Source organism: Pinus tabuliformis, chromosome 1_1 (genome assembly GCF_031772625.1).
Source record: "Pinus tabuliformis cultivar Carrire ecotype Pingquan chromosome 1_1, CPIR1, whole genome shotgun sequence".
NCBI classification, from domain to species: domain Eukaryota; kingdom Viridiplantae; phylum Streptophyta; class Pinopsida; order Pinales; family Pinaceae; genus Pinus; species Pinus tabuliformis.
In genome coordinates this window covers 711,521,812-711,535,644 of record NC_142297.1, presented here as the reverse complement: position 1 = coordinate 711,535,644, position 13,833 = coordinate 711,521,812, and the positions used below count along the sequence as shown (strand labels likewise).

General features: G+C 61.8%; 17 non-coding genes across 17 annotated transcripts; all 17 read right to left on the bottom strand.

The window, feature by feature from the left end:
* Positions 1-577: 577 nt before the first annotated feature.
* On the bottom strand, positions 578-696 carry LOC149215612 (5S ribosomal RNA). Its single transcript, XR_016251547.1, has one exon. It is a non-coding gene; the product is annotated as a 5S ribosomal RNA (ribosomal RNA).
* A 717-nt stretch (positions 697-1,413) lies between these two features.
* Positions 1,414-1,532, bottom strand: LOC149215611 (5S ribosomal RNA). The gene has a single exon (XR_016251546.1). It is a non-coding gene; the product is annotated as a 5S ribosomal RNA (ribosomal RNA).
* A 493-nt stretch (positions 1,533-2,025) lies between these two features.
* On the bottom strand, positions 2,026-2,144 carry LOC149215610 (5S ribosomal RNA). Its single transcript, XR_016251545.1, has one exon. It is a non-coding gene; the product is annotated as a 5S ribosomal RNA (ribosomal RNA).
* A 718-nt stretch (positions 2,145-2,862) lies between these two features.
* Positions 2,863-2,981, bottom strand: LOC149215609 (5S ribosomal RNA). Its single transcript, XR_016251544.1, has one exon. It is a non-coding gene; the product is annotated as a 5S ribosomal RNA (ribosomal RNA).
* Positions 2,982-3,699: 718 nt separating this feature from the next.
* LOC149215608 (5S ribosomal RNA) lies at positions 3,700-3,818 on the bottom strand. Its single transcript, XR_016251543.1, has one exon. It is a non-coding gene; the product is annotated as a 5S ribosomal RNA (ribosomal RNA).
* Positions 3,819-4,536: 718 nt separating this feature from the next.
* LOC149215607 (5S ribosomal RNA) lies at positions 4,537-4,654 on the bottom strand. The gene has a single exon (XR_016251631.1). It is a non-coding gene; the product is annotated as a 5S ribosomal RNA (ribosomal RNA).
* Positions 4,655-5,372: 718 nt separating this feature from the next.
* On the bottom strand, positions 5,373-5,490 carry LOC149215606 (5S ribosomal RNA). Its single transcript, XR_016251629.1, has one exon. It is a non-coding gene; the product is annotated as a 5S ribosomal RNA (ribosomal RNA).
* A 718-nt stretch (positions 5,491-6,208) lies between these two features.
* LOC149215605 (5S ribosomal RNA) lies at positions 6,209-6,326 on the bottom strand. The gene has a single exon (XR_016251628.1). It is a non-coding gene; the product is annotated as a 5S ribosomal RNA (ribosomal RNA).
* A 718-nt stretch (positions 6,327-7,044) lies between these two features.
* LOC149215604 (5S ribosomal RNA) lies at positions 7,045-7,163 on the bottom strand. The gene has a single exon (XR_016251542.1). It is a non-coding gene; the product is annotated as a 5S ribosomal RNA (ribosomal RNA).
* A 718-nt stretch (positions 7,164-7,881) lies between these two features.
* On the bottom strand, positions 7,882-8,000 carry LOC149215603 (5S ribosomal RNA). The gene has a single exon (XR_016251540.1). It is a non-coding gene; the product is annotated as a 5S ribosomal RNA (ribosomal RNA).
* Positions 8,001-8,718: 718 nt separating this feature from the next.
* Positions 8,719-8,836, bottom strand: LOC149215602 (5S ribosomal RNA). Its single transcript, XR_016251627.1, has one exon. It is a non-coding gene; the product is annotated as a 5S ribosomal RNA (ribosomal RNA).
* Positions 8,837-9,554: 718 nt separating this feature from the next.
* On the bottom strand, positions 9,555-9,673 carry LOC149215601 (5S ribosomal RNA). Its single transcript, XR_016251539.1, has one exon. It is a non-coding gene; the product is annotated as a 5S ribosomal RNA (ribosomal RNA).
* A 718-nt stretch (positions 9,674-10,391) lies between these two features.
* LOC149215600 (5S ribosomal RNA) lies at positions 10,392-10,510 on the bottom strand. The gene has a single exon (XR_016251538.1). It is a non-coding gene; the product is annotated as a 5S ribosomal RNA (ribosomal RNA).
* A 718-nt stretch (positions 10,511-11,228) lies between these two features.
* LOC149215599 (5S ribosomal RNA) lies at positions 11,229-11,347 on the bottom strand. Its single transcript, XR_016251537.1, has one exon. It is a non-coding gene; the product is annotated as a 5S ribosomal RNA (ribosomal RNA).
* A 487-nt stretch (positions 11,348-11,834) lies between these two features.
* LOC149215598 (5S ribosomal RNA) lies at positions 11,835-11,953 on the bottom strand. Its single transcript, XR_016251536.1, has one exon. It is a non-coding gene; the product is annotated as a 5S ribosomal RNA (ribosomal RNA).
* Positions 11,954-12,671: 718 nt separating this feature from the next.
* On the bottom strand, positions 12,672-12,790 carry LOC149215597 (5S ribosomal RNA). The gene has a single exon (XR_016251534.1). It is a non-coding gene; the product is annotated as a 5S ribosomal RNA (ribosomal RNA).
* Positions 12,791-13,508: 718 nt separating this feature from the next.
* LOC149215596 (5S ribosomal RNA) lies at positions 13,509-13,627 on the bottom strand. The gene has a single exon (XR_016251533.1). It is a non-coding gene; the product is annotated as a 5S ribosomal RNA (ribosomal RNA).
* Between the last annotated feature and the right edge of the window lie 206 nt (positions 13,628-13,833).

Below are 13,833 nucleotides of genomic sequence, written 5' to 3'. Positions count from 1 at the left end.
CGCGCGGAGCCAGCGAACCAGGGGAAGAACGGAGGGGGTTAACAAAAAGAAGGACGAGAGAGAGCGGGACGAAAAAGGCGTAAGCTCCGCGGCCACCGACGACGCTGCGTGGAGCTCGCGCTGCCTTTCCGTGAACGACCCACGGGTTCCTCCGAAATTCGAGTTCCTACAAGAGTACATATGATTTAAACCTCCTACCCACTCTCCCCGTGTCATCTTCGCTGCGGTGATGCGAACGGTCCTAGATTCATCGCCCGCTGCCGCGATGCGTCGCCTCCGTTGCGCTGTGATCCCGCTCGCGACTTCCGACCGGGACGATAAATCGGTGCCCCCTTCTCGAACTTCCCTTGGAGCAGTCTCGAGCGAGTCGCCGTTTCCCTCAGTTAGGCCCCCCTCCTTAATGCTCCGGCGATCTCTTCGTTCGCGAGATTCCGTTATAAATCGATATATAAGTGGCCCCACGCCGCAAAACAAGATAAACACGCAGCACGCAATCCAATTTACCGTCGAGCACGCGCAGCCGCGGAGTTCCGCACTAGCGCCGATCGCTCCCGCCGAGCCGCGCAAAAAGGGGGGTAGGGTGCAACACTAGGACTTCCCGGGGGGTCACCCATCCCAGTACTACTCTAGCCCAAGCGCGCTTAACTGCGGAGTTCTGATGGGATCCGGTGCATTAACGCTGGTATGATCGCACCCGCAAAGATCTCGCCCCCTCCCCCTCTTCAAGGGAGGCCGCCGAGCCACGCGCAGCGCATGGGGCCCATCCGTGGCCCTCGATCCGAAGCGGCTCGGCGCAGGAGCTCGCCCTCTTCCCGACTTGGCGGCGCCGCCCGCCCCGCGCGGAGCCAGCGAACCAGGGGAAGAACGGAGGGGGTTAACAAAAAGAAGGACGAGAGAGAGCGGGACGAAAAAGGCGTAAGCTCCGCGGCCACCGACGACGCTGCGTGGAGCTCGCGCTGCCTTTCCGTGAACGACCCACGGGTTCCTCCGAAATTCGAGTTCCTACAAGAGTACATATGATTTAAACCTCCTACCCACTCTCCCCGTGTCATCTTCGCTGCGGTGATGCGAACGGTCCTAGATTCATCGCCCGCTGCCGCGATGCGTCGCCTCCGTTGCGCTGTGATCCCGCTCGCGACTTCCGACCGGGACGATAAATCGGTGCCCCCTTCTCGAACTTCCCTTGGAGCAGTCTCGAGCGAGTCGCCGTTTCCCTCAGTTAGGCCCCCCTCCTTAATGCTCCGGCGATCTCTTCGTTCGCGAGATTCCGTTATAAATCGATATATAAGTGGCCCCACGCCGCAAAACAAGATAAACACGCAGCACGCAATCCAATTTACCGTCGAGCACGCGCAGCCGCGGAGTTCCGCACTAGCGCCGATCGCTCCCGCCGAGCCGCGCAAAAAGGGGGGTAGGGTGCAACACTAGGACTTCCCGGGGGGTCACCCATCCCAGTACTACTCTAGCCCAAGCGCGCTTAACTGCGGAGTTCTGATGGGATCCGGTGCATTAACGCTGGTATGATCGCACCCGCAAAGATCTCGCCCCCTCCCCCTCTTCAAGGGAGGCCGCCGAGCCACGCGCAGCGCATGGGGCCCATCCGTGGCCCTCGATCCGAAGCGGCTCGGCGCAGGAGCTCGCCCTCTTCCCCGACTTGGCGGCGCCGCCCGCCCGCGCGGAGCCAGCGAACCAGGGGAAGAACGGAGGGGGTTAACAAAAAGAAGGACGAGAGAGAGCGGGACGAAAAAGGCGTAAGCTCCGCGGCCACCGACGACGCTGCGTGGAGCTCGCGCTGCCTTTCCGTGAACGACCCACGGGTTCCTCCGAAATTCGAGTTCCTACAAGAGTACATATGATTTAAACCTCCTACCCACTCTCCCCGTGTCATCTTCGATGCGGTGATTGCGAACGGTCCCTAGATTCATCGCAGCACGCGATTCCGAATTTACGTCGAGCACGCGCAGCAGCCGGGAGTTAGCCGCACTAGCGCCGATCGCTCCCGCCGAGCCGCGCAAAAAGGGGGGTAGGGTGCAACACTAGGACTTCCCGGGGGGTCACCCATCCCAGTACTACTCTAGCCCAAGCGCGCTTAACTGCGGAGTTCTGATGGGATCCGGTGCATTAACGCTGGTATGATCGCACCCGCAAAGATCTCGCCCCCTCCCCCTCTTCAAGGGAGGCCGCCGAGCCACGCGCAGCGCATGGGGCCCATCCGTGGCCCTCGATCCGAAGCGGCTCGGCGCAGGAGCTCGCCCTCTTCCCCGACTTGGCGGCGCCGCCCGCCCCGCGCGGAGCCAGCGAACCAGGGGAAGAACGGAGGGGGTTAACAAAAAGAAGGACGAGAGAGAGCGGGACGAAAAAGGCGTAAGCTCCGCGGCCACCGACGACGCTGCGTGGAGCTCGCGCTGCCTTTCCGTGAACGACCCACGGGTTCCTCCGAAATTCGAGTTCCTACAAGAGTACATATGATTTAAACCTCCTACCCACTCTCCCCGTGTCATCTTCGCTGCGGTGATGCGAACGGTCCTAGATTCATCGCCCGCTGCCGCGATGCGTCGCCTCCGTTGCGCTGTGATCCCGCTCGCGACTTCCGACCGGGACGATAAATCGGTGCCCCCTTCTCGAACTTCCCTTGGAGCAGTCTCGAGCGAGTCGCCGTTTCCCTCAGTTAGGCCCCCCTCCTTAATGCTCCGGCGATCTCTTCGTTCGCGAGATTCCGTTATAAATCGATATATAAGTGGCCCCACGCCGCAAAACAAGATAAACACGCAGCACGCAATCCAATTTACCGTCGAGCACGCGCAGCCGCGGAGTTCCGCACTAGCGCCGATCGCTCCCGCCGAGCCGCGCAAAAAGGGGGGTAGGGTGCAACACTAGGACTTCCCGGGGGGTCACCCATCCCAGTACTACTCTAGCCCAAGCGCGCTTAACTGCGGAGTTCTGATGGGATCCGGTGCATTAACGCTGGTATGATCGCACCCGCAAAGATCTCGCCCCCTCCCCCTCTTCAAGGGAGGCCGCCGAGCCACGCGCAGCGCATGGGGCCCATCCGTGGCCCTCGATCCGAAGCGGCTCGGCGCAGGAGCTCGCCCTCTTCCCCGACTTGGCGGCGCCGCCCGCCCCGCGCGGAGCCAGCGAACCAGGGGAAGAACGGAGGGGGTTAACAAAAAGAAGGACGAGAGAGAGCGGGACGAAAAAGGCGTAAGCTCCGCGGCCACCGACGACGCTGCGTGGAGCTCGCGCTGCCTTTCCGTGAACGACCCACGGGTTCCTCCGAAATTCGAGTTCCTACAAGAGTACATATGATTTAAACCTCCTACCCACTCTCCCCGTGTCATCTTCGCTGCGGTGATGCGAACGGTCCTAGATTCATCGCCCGCTGCCGCGATGCGTCGCCTCCGTTGCGCTGTGATCCCGCTCGCGACTTCCGACCGGGACGATAAATCGGTGCCCCCTTCTCGAACTTCCCTTGGAGCAGTCTCGAGCGAGTCGCCGTTTCCCTCAGTTAGGCCCCCCTCCTTAATGCTCCGGCGATCTCTTCGTTCGCGAGATTCCGTTATAAATCGATATATAAGTGGCCCCACGCCGCAAAACAAGATAAACACGCAGCACGCAATCCAATTTACCGTCGAGCACGCGCAGCCGCGGAGTTCCGCACTAGCGCCGATCGCTCCCGCCGAGCCGCGCAAAAAGGGGGGTAGGGTGCAACACTAGGACTTCCCGGGGGGTCACCCATCCCAGTACTACTCTAGCCCAAGCGCGCTTAACTGCGGAGTTCTGATGGGATCCGGTGCATTAACGCTGGTATGATCGCACCCGCAAAGATCTCGCCCCCTCCCCCTCTTCAAGGGAGGCCGCCGAGCCACGCGCAGCGCATGGGGCCCATCCGTGGCCCTCGATCCGAAGCGGCTCGGCGCAGGAGCTCGCCCTCTTCCCCGACTTGGCGGCGCCGCCCGCCCCGCGCGGAGCCAGCGAACCAGGGGAAGAACGGAGGGGGTTAACAAAAAGAAGGACGAGAGAGAGCGGGACGAAAAAGGCGTAAGCTCCGCGGCCACCGACGACGCTGCGTGGAGCTCGCGCTGCCTTTCCGTGAACGACCCACGGGTTCCTCCGAAATTCGAGTTCCTACAAGAGTACATATGATTTAAACCTCCTACCCACTCTCCCCGTGTCATCTTCGCTGCGGTGATGCGAACGGTCCTAGATTCATCGCCCGCTGCCGCGATGCGTCGCCTCCGTTGCGCTGTGATCCCGCTCGCGACTTCCGACCGGGACGATAAATCGGTGCCCCCTTCTCGAACTTCCCTTGGAGCAGTCTCGAGCGAGTCGCCGTTTCCCTCAGTTAGGCCCCCCTCCTTAATGCTCCGGCGATCTCTTCGTTCGCGAGATTCCGTTATAAATCGATATATAAGTGGCCCCACGCCGCAAAACAAGATAAACACGCAGCACGCAATCCAATTTACCGTCGAGCACGCGCAGCCGCGGAGTTCCGCACTAGCGCCGATCGCTCCCGCCGAGCCGCGCAAAAAGGGGGGTAGGGTGCAACACTAGGACTTCCCGGGGGTCACCCATCCCAGTACTACTCTAGCCCAAGCGCGCTTAACTGCGGAGTTCTGATGGGATCCGGTGCATTAACGCTGGTATGATCGCACCCGCAAAGATCTCGCCCCCTCCCCCTCTTCAAGGGAGGCCGCCGAGCCACGCGCAGCGCATGGGGCCCATCCGTGGCCCTCGATCCGAAGCGGCTCGGCGCAGGAGCTCGCCCTCTTCCCCGACTTGGCGGCGCCGCCCGCCCCGCGCGGAGCCAGCGAACCAGGGGAAGAACGGAGGGGGTTAACAAAAAGAAGGACGAGAGAGAGCGGGACGAAAAAGGCGTAAGCTCCGCGGCCACCGACGACGCTGCGTGGAGCTCGCGCTGCCTTTCCGTGAACGACCCACGGGTTCCTCCGAAATTCGAGTTCCTACAAGAGTACATATGATTTAAACCTCCTACCCACTCTCCCCGTGTCATCTTCGCTGCGGTGATGCGAACGGTCCTAGATTCATCGCCCGCTGCCGCGATGCGTCGCCTCCGTTGCGCTGTGATCCCGCTCGCGACTTCCGACCGGGACGATAAATCGGTGCCCCCTTCTCGAACTTCCCTTGGAGCAGTCTCGAGCGAGTCGCCGTTTCCCTCAGTTAGGCCCCCCTCCTTAATGCTCCGGCGATCTCTTCGTTCGCGAGATTCCGTTATAAATCGATATATAAGTGGCCCCACGCCGCAAAACAAGATAAACACGCAGCACGCAATCCAATTTACCGTCGAGCACGCGCAGCCGCGGAGTTCCGCACTAGCGCCGATCGCTCCCGCCGAGCCGCGCAAAAAGGGGGGTAGGGTGCAACACTAGGACTTCCCGGGGGTCACCCATCCCAGTACTACTCTAGCCCAAGCGCGCTTAACTGCGGAGTTCTGATGGGATCCGGTGCATTAACGCTGGTATGATCGCACCCGCAAAGATCTCGCCCCCTCCCCCTCTTCAAGGGAGGCCGCCGAGCCACGCGCAGCGCATGGGGCCCATCCGTGGCCCTCGATCCGAAGCGGCTCGGCGCAGGAGCTCGCCCTCTTCCCCGACTTGGCGGCGCCGCCCGCCCCGCGCGGAGCCAGCGAACCAGGGGAAGAACGGAGGGGGTTAACAAAAAGAAGGACGAGAGAGAGCGGGACGAAAAAGGCGTAAGCTCCGCGGCCACCGACGACGCTGCGTGGAGCTCGCGCTGCCTTTCCGTGAACGACCCACGGGTTCCTCCGAAATTCGAGTTCCTACAAGAGTACATATGATTTAAACCTCCTACCCACTCTCCCCGTGTCATCTTCGCTGCGGTGATGCGAACGGTCCTAGATTCATCGCCCGCTGCCGCGATGCGTCGCCTCCGTTGCGCTGTGATCCCGCTCGCGACTTCCGACCGGGACGATAAATCGGTGCCCCCTTCTCGAACTTCCCTTGGAGCAGTCTCGAGCGAGTCGCCGTTTCCCTCAGTTAGGCCCCCCTCCTTAATGCTCCGGCGATCTCTTCGTTCGCGAGATTCCGTTATAAATCGATATATAAGTGGCCCCACGCCGCAAAACAAGATAAACACGCAGCACGCAATCCAATTTACCGTCGAGCACGCGCAGCCGCGGAGTTCCGCACTAGCGCCGATCGCTCCCGCCGAGCCGCGCAAAAAGGGGGGTAGGGTGCAACACTAGGACTTCCCGGGGGTCACCCATCCCAGTACTACTCTAGCCCAAGCGCGCTTAACTGCGGAGTTCTGATGGGATCCGGTGCATTAACGCTGGTATGATCGCACCCGCAAAGATCTCGCCCCCTCCCCCTCTTCAAGGGAGGCCGCCGAGCCACGCGCAGCGCATGGGGCCCATCCGTGGCCCTCGATCCGAAGCGGCTCGGCGCAGGAGCTCGCCCTCTTCCCCGACTTGGCGGCGCCGCCCGCCCCGCGCGGAGCCAGCGAACCAGGGGAAGAACGGAGGGGGTTAACAAAAAGAAGGACGAGAGAGAGCGGGACGAAAAAGGCGTAAGCTCCGCGGCCACCGACGACGCTGCGTGGAGCTCGCGCTGCCTTTCCGTGAACGACCCACGGGTTCCTCCGAAATTCGAGTTCCTACAAGAGTACATATGATTTAAACCTCCTACCCACTCTCCCCGTGTCATCTTCGCTGCGGTGATGCGAACGGTCCTAGATTCATCGCCCGCTGCCGCGATGCGTCGCCTCCGTTGCGCTGTGATCCCGCTCGCGACTTCCGACCGGGACGATAAATCGGTGCCCCCTTCTCGAACTTCCCTTGGAGCAGTCTCGAGCGAGTCGCCGTTTCCCTCAGTTAGGCCCCCCTCCTTAATGCTCCGGCGATCTCTTCGTTCGCGAGATTCCGTTATAAATCGATATATAAGTGGCCCCACGCCGCAAAACAAGATAAACACGCAGCACGCAATCCAATTTACCGTCGAGCACGCGCAGCCGCGGAGTTCCGCACTAGCGCCGATCGCTCCCGCCGAGCCGCGCAAAAAGGGGGGTAGGGTGCAACACTAGGACTTCCCGGGGGGTCACCCATCCCAGTACTACTCTAGCCCAAGCGCGCTTAACTGCGGAGTTCTGATGGGATCCGGTGCATTAACGCTGGTATGATCGCACCCGCAAAGATCTCGCCCCCTCCCCCTCTTCAAGGGAGGCCGCCGAGCCACGCGCAGCGCATGGGGCCCATCCGTGGCCCTCGATCCGAAGCGGCTCGGCGCAGGAGCTCGCCCTCTTCCCCGACTTGGCGGCGCCGCCCGCCCCGCGCGGAGCCAGCGAACCAGGGGAAGAACGGAGGGGGTTAACAAAAAGAAGGACGAGAGAGAGCGGGACGAAAAAGGCGTAAGCTCCGCGGCCACCGACGACGCTGCGTGGAGCTCGCGCTGCCTTTCCGTGAACGACCCACGGGTTCCTCCGAAATTCGAGTTCCTACAAGAGTACATATGATTTAAACCTCCTACCCACTCTCCCCGTGTCATCTTCGCTGCGGTGATGCGAACGGTCCTAGATTCATCGCCCGCTGCCGCGATGCGTCGCCTCCGTTGCGCTGTGATCCCGCTCGCGACTTCCGACCGGGACGATAAATCGGTGCCCCCTTCTCGAACTTCCCTTGGAGCAGTCTCGAGCGAGTCGCCGTTTCCCTCAGTTAGGCCCCCCTCCTTAATGCTCCGGCGATCTCTTCGTTCGCGAGATTCCGTTATAAATCGATATATAAGTGGCCCCACGCCGCAAAACAAGATAAACACGCAGCACGCAATCCAATTTACCGTCGAGCACGCGCAGCCGCGGAGTTCCGCACTAGCGCCGATCGCTCCCGCCGAGCCGCGCAAAAAGGGGGGTAGGGTGCAACACTAGGACTTCCCGGGGGGTCACCCATCCCAGTACTACTCTAGCCCAAGCGCGCTTAACTGCGGAGTTCTGATGGGATCCGGTGCATTAACGCTGGTATGATCGCACCCGCAAAGATCTCGCCCCCTCCCCCTCTTCAAGGGAGGCCGCCGAGCCACGCGCAGCGCATGGGGCCCATCCGTGGCCCTCGATCCGAAGCGGCTCGGCGCAGGAGCTCGCCCTCTTCCCCGACTTGGCGGCGCCGCCCGCCCCGCGCGGAGCCAGCGAACCAGGGGAAGAACGGAGGGGGTTAACAAAAAGAAGGACGAGAGAGAGCGGGACGAAAAAGGCGTAAGCTCCGCGGCCACCGACGACGCTGCGTGGAGCTCGCGCTGCCTTTCCGTGAACGACCCACGGGTTCCTCCGAAATTCGAGTTCCTACAAGAGTACATATGATTTAAACCTCCTACCCACTCTCCCCGTGTCATCTTCGCTGCGGTGATGCGAACGGTCCTAGATTCATCGCCCGCTGCCGCGATGCGTCGCCTCCGTTGCGCTGTGATCCCGCTCGCGACTTCCGACCGGGACGATAAATCGGTGCCCCCTTCTCGAACTTCCCTTGGAGCAGTCTCGAGCGAGTCGCCGTTTCCCTCAGTTAGGCCCCCCTCCTTAATGCTCCGGCGATCTCTTCGTTCGCGAGATTCCGTTATAAATCGATATATAAGTGGCCCCACGCCGCAAAACAAGATAAACACGCAGCACGCAATCCAATTTACCGTCGAGCACGCGCAGCCGCGGAGTTCCGCACTAGCGCCGATCGCTCCCGCCGAGCCGCGCAAAAAGGGGGGTAGGGTGCAACACTAGGACTTCCCGGGGGTCACCCATCCCAGTACTACTCTAGCCCAAGCGCGCTTAACTGCGGAGTTCTGATGGGATCCGGTGCATTAACGCTGGTATGATCGCACCCGCAAAGATCTCGCCCCCTCCCCCTCTTCAAGGGAGGCCGCCGAGCCACGCGCAGCGCATGGGGCCCATCCGTGGCCCTCGATCCGAAGCGGCTCGGCGCAGGAGCTCGCCCTCTTCCCCGACTTGGCGGCGCCGCCCGCCCCGCGCGGAGCCAGCGAACCAGGGGAAGAACGGAGGGGGTTAACAAAAAGAAGGACGAGAGAGAGCGGGACGAAAAAGGCGTAAGCTCCGCGGCCACCGACGACGCTGCGTGGAGCTCGCGCTGCCTTTCCGTGAACGACCCACGGGTTCCTCCGAAATTCGAGTTCCTACAAGAGTACATATGATTTAAACCTCCTACCCACTCTCCCCGTGTCATCTTCGCTGCGGTGATGCGAACGGTCCTAGATTCATCGCCCGCTGCCGCGATGCGTCGCCTCCGTTGCGCTGTGATCCCGCTCGCGACTTCCGACCGGGACGATAAATCGGTGCCCCCTTCTCGAACTTCCCTTGGAGCAGTCTCGAGCGAGTCGCCGTTTCCCTCAGTTAGGCCCCCCTCCTTAATGCTCCGGCGATCTCTTCGTTCGCGAGATTCCGTTATAAATCGATATATAAGTGGCCCCACGCCGCAAAACAAGATAAACACGCAGCACGCAATCCAATTTACCGTCGAGCACGCGCAGCCGCGGAGTTCCGCACTAGCGCCGATCGCTCCCGCCGAGCCGCGCAAAAAGGGGGGTAGGGTGCAACACTAGGACTTCCCGGGGGGTCACCCATCCCAGTACTACTCTAGCCCAAGCGCGCTTAACTGCGGAGTTCTGATGGGATCCGGTGCATTAACGCTGGTATGATCGCACCCGCAAAGATCTCGCCCCCTCCCCCTCTTCAAGGGAGGCCGCCGAGCCACGCGCAGCGCATGGGGCCCATCCGTGGCCCTCGATCCGAAGCGGCTCGGCGCAGGAGCTCGCCCTCTTCCCCGACTTGGCGGCGCCGCCCGCCCCGCGCGGAGCCAGCGAACCAGGGGAAGAACGGAGGGGGTTAACAAAAAGAAGGACGAGAGAGAGCGGGACGAAAAAGGCGTAAGCTCCGCGGCCACCGACGACGCTGCGTGGAGCTCGCGCTGCCTTTCCGTGAACGACCCACGGGTTCCTCCGAAATTCGAGTTCCTACAAGAGTACATATGATTTAAACCTCCTACCCACTCTCCCCGTGTCATCTTCGCTGCGGTGATGCGAACGGTCCTAGATTCATCGCCCGCTGCCGCGATGCGTCGCCTCCGTTGCGCTGTGATCCCGCTCGCGACTTCCGACCGGGACGATAAATCGGTGCCCCCTTCTCGAACTTCCCTTGGAGCAGTCTCGAGCGAGTCGCCGTTTCCCTCAGTTAGGCCCCCCTCCTTAATGCTCCGGCGATCTCTTCGTTCGCGAGATTCCGTTATAAATCGATATATAAGTGGCCCCACGCCGCAAAACAAGATAAACACGCAGCACGCAATCCAATTTACCGTCGAGCACGCGCAGCCGCGGAGTTCCGCACTAGCGCCGATCGCTCCCGCCGAGCCGCGCAAAAAGGGGGGTAGGGTGCAACACTAGGACTTCCCGGGGGGTCACCCATCCCAGTACTACTCTAGCCCAAGCGCGCTTAACTGCGGAGTTCTGATGGGATCCGGTGCATTAACGCTGGTATGATCGCACCCGCAAAGATCTCGCCCCCTCCCCCTCTTCAAGGGAGGCCGCCGAGCCACGCGCAGCGCATGGGGCCCATCCGTGGCCCTCGATCCGAAGCGGCTCGGCGCAGGAGCTCGCCCTCTTCCCCGACTTGGCGGCGCCGCCCGCCCCGCGCGGAGCCAGCGAACCAGGGGAAGAACGGAGGGGGTTAACAAAAAGAAGGACGAGAGAGAGCGGGACGAAAAAGGCGTAAGCTCCGCGGCCACCGACGACGCTGCGTGGAGCTCGCGCTGCCTTTCCGTGAACGACCCACGGGTTCCTCCGAAATTCGAGTTCCTACAAGAGTACATATGATTTAAACCTCCTACCCACTCTCCCCGTGTCATCTTCGCTGCGGTGATGCGAACGGTCCTAGATTCATCGCCCGCTGCCGCGATGCGTCGCCTCCGTTGCGCTGTGATCCCGCTCGCGACTTCCGACCGGGACGATAAATCGGTGCCCCCTTCTCGAACTTCCCTTGGAGCAGTCTCGAGCGAGTCGCCGTTTCCCTCAGTTAGGCCCCCCTCCTTAATGCTCCGGCGATCTCTTCGTTCGCGAGATTCCGTTATAAATCGATATATAAGTGGCCCCACGCCGCAAAACAAGATAAACACGCAGCACGCAATCCAATTTACCGTCGAGCACGCGCAGCCGCGGAGTTCCGCACTAGCGCCGATCGCTCCCGCCGAGCCGCGCAAAAAGGGGGGTAGGGTGCAACACTAGGACTTCCCGGGGGGTCACCCATCCCAGTACTACTCTAGCCCAAGCGCGCTTAACTGCGGAGTTCTGATGGGATCCGGTGCATTAACGCTGGTATGATCGCACCCGCAAAGATCTCGCCCCCTCCCCCTCTTCAAGGGAGGCCGCCGAGCCACGCGCAGCGCATGGGGCCCATCCGTGGCCCTCGATCCGAAGCGGCTCGGCGCAGGAGCTCGCCCTCTTCCCCGACTTGGCGGCGCCGCCCGCCCCGCGCGGAGCCAGCGAACCAGGGGAAGAACGGAGGGGGTTAACAAAAAGAAGGACGAGAGAGAGCGGGACGAAAAAGGCGTAAGCTCCGCGGCCACCGACGACGCTGCGTGGAGCTCGCGCTGCCTTTCCGTGAACGACCCACGGGTTCCTCCGAAATTCGAGTTCCTACAAGAGTACATATGATTTAAACCTCCTACCCACTCTCCCCGTGTCATCTTCGCTGCGGTGATGCGAACGGTCCTAGATTCATCGCAGCACGCAATCCAATTTACCGTCGAGCACGCGCAGCCGCGGAGTTCCGCACTAGCGCCGATCGCTCCCGCCGAGCCGCGCAAAAAGGGGGGTAGGGTGCAACACTAGGACTTCCCGGGGGGTCACCCATCCCAGTACTACTCTAGCCCAAGCGCGCTTAACTGCGGAGTTCTGATGGGATCCGGTGCATTAACGCTGGTATGATCGCACCCGCAAAGATCTCGCCCCCTCCCCCTCTTCAAGGGAGGCCGCCGAGCCACGCGCAGCGCATGGGGCCCATCCGTGGCCCTCGATCCGAAGCGGCTCGGCGCAGGAGCTCGCCCTCTTCCCCGACTTGGCGGCGCCGCCCGCCCCGCGCGGAGCCAGCGAACCAGGGGAAGAACGGAGGGGGTTAACAAAAAGAAGGACGAGAGAGAGCGGGACGAAAAAGGCGTAAGCTCCGCGGCCACCGACGACGCTGCGTGGAGCTCGCGCTGCCTTTCCGTGAACGACCCACGGGTTCCTCCGAAATTCGAGTTCCTACAAGAGTACATATGATTTAAACCTCCTACCCACTCTCCCCGTGTCATCTTCGCTGCGGTGATGCGAACGGTCCTAGATTCATCGCCCGCTGCCGCGATGCGTCGCCTCCGTTGCGCTGTGATCCCGCTCGCGACTTCCGACCGGGACGATAAATCGGTGCCCCCTTCTCGAACTTCCCTTGGAGCAGTCTCGAGCGAGTCGCCGTTTCCCTCAGTTAGGCCCCCCTCCTTAATGCTCCGGCGATCTCTTCGTTCGCGAGATTCCGTTATAAATCGATATATAAGTGGCCCCACGCCGCAAAACAAGATAAACACGCAGCACGCAATCCAATTTACCGTCGAGCACGCGCAGCCGCGGAGTTCCGCACTAGCGCCGATCGCTCCCGCCGAGCCGCGCAAAAAGGGGGGTAGGGTGCAACACTAGGACTTCCCGGGGGGTCACCCATCCCAGTACTACTCTAGCCCAAGCGCGCTTAACTGCGGAGTTCTGATGGGATCCGGTGCATTAACGCTGGTATGATCGCACCCGCAAAGATCTCGCCCCCTCCCCCTCTTCAAGGGAGGCCGCCGAGCCACGCGCAGCGCATGGGGCCCATCCGTGGCCCTCGATCCGAAGCGGCTCGGCGCAGGAGCTCGCCCTCTTCCCCGACTTGGCGGCGCCGCCCGCCCCGCGCGGAGCCAGCGAACCAGGGGAAGAACGGAGGGGGTTAACAAAAAGAAGGACGAGAGAGAGCGGGACGAAAAAGGCGTAAGCTCCGCGGCCACCGACGACGCTGCGTGGAGCTCGCGCTGCCTTTCCGTGAACGACCCACGGGTTCCTCCGAAATTCGAGTTCCTACAAGAGTACATATGATTTAAACCTCCTACCCACTCTCCCCGTGTCATCTTCGCTGCGGTGATGCGAACGGTCCTAGATTCATCGCCCGCTGCCGCGATGCGTCGCCTCCGTTGCGCTGTGATCCCGCTCGCGACTTCCGACCGGGACGATAAATCGGTGCCCCCTTCTCGAACTTCCCTTGGAGCAGTCTCGAGCGAGTCGCCGTTTCCCTCAGTTAGGCCCCCCTCCTTAATGCTCCGGCGATCTCTTCGTTCGCGAGATTCCGTTATAAATCGATATATAAGTGGCCCCACGCCGCAAAACAAGATAAACACGCAGCACGCAATCCAATTTACCGTCGAGCACGCGCAGCCGCGGAGTTCCGCACTAGCGCCGATCGCTCCCGCCGAGCCGCGCAAAAAGGGGGGTAGGGTGCAACACTAGGACTTCCCGGGGGGTCACCCATCCCAGTACTACTCTAGCCCAAGCGCGCTTAACTGCGGAGTTCTGATGGGATCCGGTGCATTAACGCTGGTATGATCGCACCCGCAAAGATCTCGCCCCCTCCCCCTCTTCAAGGGAGGCCGCCGAGCCACGCGCAGCGCATGGGGCCCATCCGTGGCCCTCGATCCGAAGCGGCTCGGCGCAGGAGCTCGCCCTCTTCCCCGACTTGGCGGCGCCGCCCGCCCCGCGCGGAGCCAGCGAACCAGGGGAAGAACGGAGGGGGTTAACAAAAAGAAGGACGAGAGAGAGC